Source organism: Arachis hypogaea, chromosome 11 (genome assembly GCF_003086295.3).
Source record: "Arachis hypogaea cultivar Tifrunner chromosome 11, arahy.Tifrunner.gnm2.J5K5, whole genome shotgun sequence".
In the NCBI taxonomy this organism is placed as follows: Eukaryota; Viridiplantae; Streptophyta; class Magnoliopsida; order Fabales; family Fabaceae; genus Arachis; species Arachis hypogaea.
The window spans coordinates 32,712,334-32,718,504 of NC_092046.1; the positions used below are offsets into that span (position 1 = coordinate 32,712,334).

The following is a 6,171-nucleotide window of genomic DNA, read 5'->3' on the forward strand; positions in this document are numbered from 1 at the left end:
TTTCGAGCAAGAATAGAATCCAAGGTCTCCACTTCCAAAGCGCCTTTCTTCTGAGGAGTCCCAGAGTTCACAAGATTCCTGTTAGAGGAGTAAAGATATTGGTTATTAGCAACCAATTCAATAAGCTCAGTAGTCTCTTCAGGCGTTTTCTTCATGTGCAATGAACCACCTGTAGAATTGTCTAAACACATTTTGGATATTTTACATAGGCCCTCATAAAAGATCTCCAGCTGAGTCCATTTAGAAAACATGTTAGGGGGACATTGCCTGGTCAGCAGCTTGTACCTCTCCTAGGCTTCATAAAGGGTCTCACCATCTTTCTGCCTAAAGGTCTAAACCTCCACCCTTAGCTTAGTCAGCTTCTGTGGTGGGAAGAATTTGGACAAAAATCCAATGACTACCTTATCCCAAGTGTCCAAGCTCTCTTTGGGCTGAGAATCTAGCTGCAGCTTTGCTCTATCCCTCACAGCAAATGGAAAGAGCATGAACTTGTAAACCTCAGGATTTACTCTATTTGTTTTCACAATGTCACAAATCTGCAGGAAGTTAGAGATAAATTGGTTTGAATCTTCCTGCGGGAGTCCATGATACTAAAAATTTTGCTGCACTAGAGTGACTAACTGAGGCTTCAGCCCAAAGTTGTTTACAGCTATAGGAGGCACCACAATACTGTTCCCATAGAGATCTGGATTTGGGGCAGTGTATGAGCCAAGCACTCTTCTAGGTTGTTCATTCTCATTCGGATTTGTCACATTGGCATGAATAGCACGATTATGATCCATAGTGGACTTTGCAGCTTTCTTTTCAAATGTCTCACTTAAATTTTCACTAGCCTTGTAAAGTCTAGCTTGTTGCAAGCGTCGCCTCAAAGTCGTTTCAGGTTCAGGATCAAAATTTATAAGAGGTTCCTTGTCCCTGTTCCTGCTCATAAACAAACAAAAAGCAAGAAAAGTGAGATTATCTACATTAGAGTGCAGAGAATTCCCAATGAGGAAACCTGTGTAAAGAAATAAAATAGAATAATTAAATAATTAAAATAAGAAAATTTCGAAAATTATAAATAATACTAAATTGATAATTTCAAAATTGAGAAAAAAATTGAACAGGAAAATTAAATTAAAAAAATAACTAGGTAACATCAAACTTAATTTCAGAAATTAAGGGAAAATAGTAGCAGAAATTTTCGAAAATTAAGGAGCAAAAATAAATTAAATTTAAACTAAAATGCCAAATCTAAGCAATCAAACAACTAATAGTTGTCAATCACAATCAATCCCCGACAACAGCGCAAAAAACTTGGTGCGGAATTTATAACCTACAAACTAACCAGCAAGTGTACCGGCTCGTACCAAGTAGTACCTCAAGTGAATGAGGGTCGATTCCACGAGGATTGATGGACTAAGCAATAATGATTGCGTGATTTACTTAGTTAGACAAACAGAAAATGGTGTTTTGAGAGTTCAAAAGCATTAACAGTAAATTCAGAATAAACTAAAGCAAGCAGTAAATTGGTGTGAATAATATGGGAGAAAACAGTTAAGGTTTTAGAGATATTTATTTTTCGGATTAACTTTTCTTACCAACTATGTTAATCATGCAAGATTCAATTCTTGGCAAACTATAAGTGACTAAACCCTAATTCCTTAGACCTTTTTAGTCTTCTCTAACCTTCATCAATCGCCAATTCCTTGGTCACTTAATTCCAATTAGAGGGTTAAGTTTAAAATTAGTTTATGTGCCACAGAAACCCTAATTACCCAAAAATAAGAGGATTATCTGTCACGTATCCCGTTAAGTCCAGATAATTAGTGATTTAGGAAAATTTGTTTTCAAGTTGTTGTTCATGTAGAGAGCTTTTCCAAGTTTTACAAGAACTCAAATAAAATAAGGGTCATACTTTTGTTCCACCCAGATTCATAAATAAAAAATAAAAACAATTTTTGAAATTGAAATCAATACTTGAATTAAAATAGAAAAGTAATAGTTTTAATCCATAGAATAAACAGAGCTCCTAACCTTAACAGTGGAGGTTTAGTTGCTCATAGTTCAGAGAAAAAATAAGGATTCTAAAAATTGTAAATTACAGAATGAGATAAGAGAGAAGAGAAGAGTTCTAAGGGATGATTCTTTTCCCTTTTATATCTAATCTTAATTAATGTAAAATATATTTTCTAAAACTAAATAATATCTTTTCCTATTTGTAAATAAAATAAAAGTTTTAATCAAAATCTAAATAAATCCTCGAATGCTCATTGATCATGCACTGGGACCATTGATTTATGCTTGGCTGGTGCCTAACTTCACCAAAGTGAAGTTAGACTTCACCTTGGCCGAACGCAATTGGTGTCTTGATTCTTCTTTCGGCGCCTAACTTGGAAAAAGCCAAGTTAGGCGCCAATATGGCCGAGTGTGCTGGAGAGGAAGTGTGCACAATTATACATCATTGGAAAGGTTTGGAAGTTAGCCTTCCAATGCCACTGAAATCACATAAATTGGACCTCTTTAGCTCAAGTTATTCCCGTTGGAGTACAAGGAGGTCAGAGTTGATAGCATCATTCACTTTCTTCTCTATTTCTACAGAAACTCCATGAAATCCATCCGAATGCTACCTGAAATAAACAGAATTGCATACAACTCAAAGTAGCATCCATAGTGGCTAAAAGATATTTAAATCTTGATTAAACTTTACAATTCAAAAGCAAATTCACTAGAAAAAGATAGAAAAGATGCTCACGCATCAATGACGTGCTTGAAGTTGGGTCGTTACACTCCATAATCTTCTTGGAGGTTGGTTTCATTTTCTCTTTAACTCGAATTCTCATTTTTGTTTTCTTGGGATGGCTTATTGTTTTTATTGAGTTTGCCTCTACGTTGCGCTTTTGTTAGAAAAAATGTTTATCTCCAAAAAGATTATAAAAGATTCTTTCTTCTCTAAAAGAACTTTTTTTATTACCGTAGTTGTTACCCTTTGTGTATTGTGTTGCCCCTAATGGTGCCACTTTAATATGACAACGTTGTATAGGAGAGGCACCATTTGGTTGCGTTGTAGGAGAATTTTTGAAAAGAGTAGCTTTCTTTTTGGTTTTGCTGATTTACCCGACTTGTTTTGGACGAGGTCCGACTTCTTTTAGTAACAGTCTGATTTACTTTTACGTTTGTAGGTGTAGCATTTATGTCATGCCGTGTTATCTTAAATATGTCGACTAAGGTCCCTCCTGGTCTTCAGGTTTGGGTAGATACCACCATCCTTAGTTGTGTCACTGTGACTGATAGAGAGTATTGTGATGAGTTTTGTAGGCATCATAGCATATGTGATAATAGGGAAGATTCAGAACGTCCTTTCTTCTATGCCTGCGATTGTTTCTTCACTAGGTTAGGTTTCCGATTACCCTTTACAGACTTTGAGATGGATGTGATACGGTCTTCTAACCTTGCCCCTTCTCAGTTACACCCGAACTCTTGGGCTTTCATAAAAATGTACCAGTTCCTATGTCGGGAGCTAGATGTTCGACCTTCTTTAAATGTCTTCTTTTATCTTTTTTTTGCAACAAAACTGTTCCGAGGGTTACCTGAAACTGTAGGTCAATCTCGGACGAGATCTTCTATGCTGGTCGGAGATGACGTGTCCGGCTGGTGGGTGGCGGCCGGAGCTGTCGTGTCCGACTTGTTGGACTGATGATGCAGCTGATCCTTTGTCACTGGAGGGTGGGGGGTACCTGCAACGGACTCCGATGCTTAAGTTAGCAAAGGTATTAACAGGTTTTTTAGTAGAATCAGAGTATGAGTTATACCTGGGTGCTCCAGTGTATTTATAATGGTGTGGAGTGACCTTTTTAGATAAGATAAGTTAGTTATCTTATCTTATCTTGGGTTGAGGTTAGCTCATCTTCAAGGGAACCGCCCTTCTCTTTGTAGGCTTTGGGCTGCCTTTGGATTCGGGTCGTGTTCCTCCATTTAGGCCCTTTTTGGGCTTTCCTGGTGATTTGGCCGAGCTCTTTGAGAAGAGGTCGGATTGTCCTGTCCTGAAGAGGTCGGTCGACTTGTCAGTAGAACATCCCGGGACGGACAGCTCGACCCAGGGTATTAACAGTGCCCCTGCACGAGCTCGGTCTTCTTTTTTGAGGTCGGTTCTTAGTTTTAGGACTTCGATCCTTCTCTGGTGGAGCCGAACTCGAGCATCTGTCGACTTCTTCTTTGTAGAGTTTTCTTTTTTGAATGCGAAACGTTTCTTGTTTCTTCTAAAAGCGCGCGCTTTCCATTAGCGCTCTGGTCTTGGGAATGTGAGAGGGTTTAATACCCTCATTAATTAGTTTTTAATTGTCCCGTTACTCTTAGCCTCTCTATTTTGAATTTCACAATCAGGAAAAAGGTTTCTCTTCTCCGTAACTTCCCTTTTCTTTCTCTCTTTCTGTTTTCGCCTGAAGTTTGCAGTTTTTGCGTTTCACCCTGCGACGTTTGCTTGGCGATTATTAGTGCTTTCCTTGCTGTGAAAGGGCGACTCCAGATTCCATCTTCCATTTTCAATTTCTTTGAAGCTTTGATTTTGCGTTTGCATGCTTGAAAGTTTGAACCTTTTTTCGTTGTGACGTTCAATCGTTGCTGTGATGCATGTTTCTGGTATTTCTCCCGGTGCTTGAGGGTTTTTTTGGGCTTTGCACATTTTGTTGCCTTTTGATGTTGTAGCTTTCTGGGGTAATAGCTTCATTTGTTTCTTTTTGAAAGAAAAAGGCTGCGTCTTTGATGTCCTCTGCTTGGCGCATTTTGTTTTTTGGTTTTCTGATTGAATTGCTACTTTGCTACTTCTTTTGATGACTTTGTTTTGGCTTTCTTTTCTTCTCGGGATGTTGCTTTTTAGGAAAGGGCTTTTCTTTGTCTTTGCTGAGAGTTTTATTGGGATGTTAGTCATGTAGGTTTTCCTGAATCCTTGTTACATGACTGCCTCCAAAGGATGCCCCTGGATCTTCGGTTTGGGTCCTGGGGTTTCCTTTTGTTGTTTGTGCTGTCGTGAATTATACTGGCCGAGTTGTTTTGACTTCGCCCGAGATATTTTTTAGTCTGTAATCTATCTTTCTTTCTTGTTTGTAGAACTAGTTGGCCATGTCTTCTCGCAAAAATATTGTCGAGGCGTCTTCTAAGGTTCCTGAGGAGATGTCCGATTGGTTGGACTCCCTTGTGTTGCTGTGTGTTTCTTTAGCCAATTCTGAATTTTGCGTAGCTCTTAGAAAACATCACTGAATTTGTAGCTGTGGGGATCAGGAGAATAATTACGAGTTAGTGGCACCTGATTCTGATGATAGAGTTTGCTTCCCTATCCTGCCTCAGGGGGAGTGTCACTTTTTCTATGCATATGACTTCTTTTTTAGCCAAATGATCATCACCCTCCCTTTTACTTCCTTTGAAACTGACCTGTTATGGTCCTGTAACGTAGCCCCCTCTCAGCTTCATCCGAATTCTTGGGGTTTCATCAAGATTTTTCAGCTGGTTTGTCAAAAATTTGCTGTTACACCTTCTCAAACTCTCTTTTTGTATCTTTTTGTGTTGACCAAGCCTGGGACTACCAAGAAGAAAGCTTATTGGATTTCTTTTAGGTCTGCCCAGCGGCACAAAGTTTTTTCTATGTACGACGAGTCTTTTCAAGTTTTAAGAATTACTTCTTTAAGGTCCGGGCTGTTGAAGGAGTTCGGCCTTTCTTTCTGGACGAGAATAACAAATCCCGCTTTCCTTTAGAATGGCAGAGGAATGTAGTGGTATCCCGGTATACTTGGGAGATGTTGGACGAGGTCGAGCAGGCCTTTGTGGATATCTTGGAGGATATTTGGGGGGAGCCTCCCCATCTTGATACCAAGAAGTTCTTGGGGGATCCCTCCCTTATCTGAACTGAGCTTGGTATATCTTGTATACCTTTATTTTTACTTTGCTTTCTTCTTTTTCGAGTCTGTGACCTGCTCCTGTGGTTGATTTTTGTTTTTCAGAGATGGCAAAAAATAATGACTCTATGAGGGCCTTTAAAAAGGCGAGGAAGGCTAGGGCAGCTCAAAATGTCTCGGCCAAGGCGCCCGGGGAGGGGTCATCTCAGGTTCAGTTGAAGCCGTCCGTACCGAGCTCCCCGGGGACGAGGAGGATGATCCCTACTCCCTGGGTTCGTTTGGTTGATCCTCCGCAAGCTTCTGT

The 6,171-nt window shown here is 39.5% G+C and overlaps 1 non-coding gene across 1 annotated transcript; it reads left to right on the top strand.

Moving 5' to 3' along the window:
• Positions 1 to 245: 245 nt before the first annotated feature.
• LOC112725271 (small nucleolar RNA R71) lies at positions 246 to 353 on the top strand. Its single transcript, XR_003164390.1, has one exon. It is a non-coding gene; the product is annotated as a small nucleolar RNA R71 (small nucleolar RNA).
• The last annotated feature ends 5,818 nt before the right edge of the window (positions 354 to 6,171 follow it).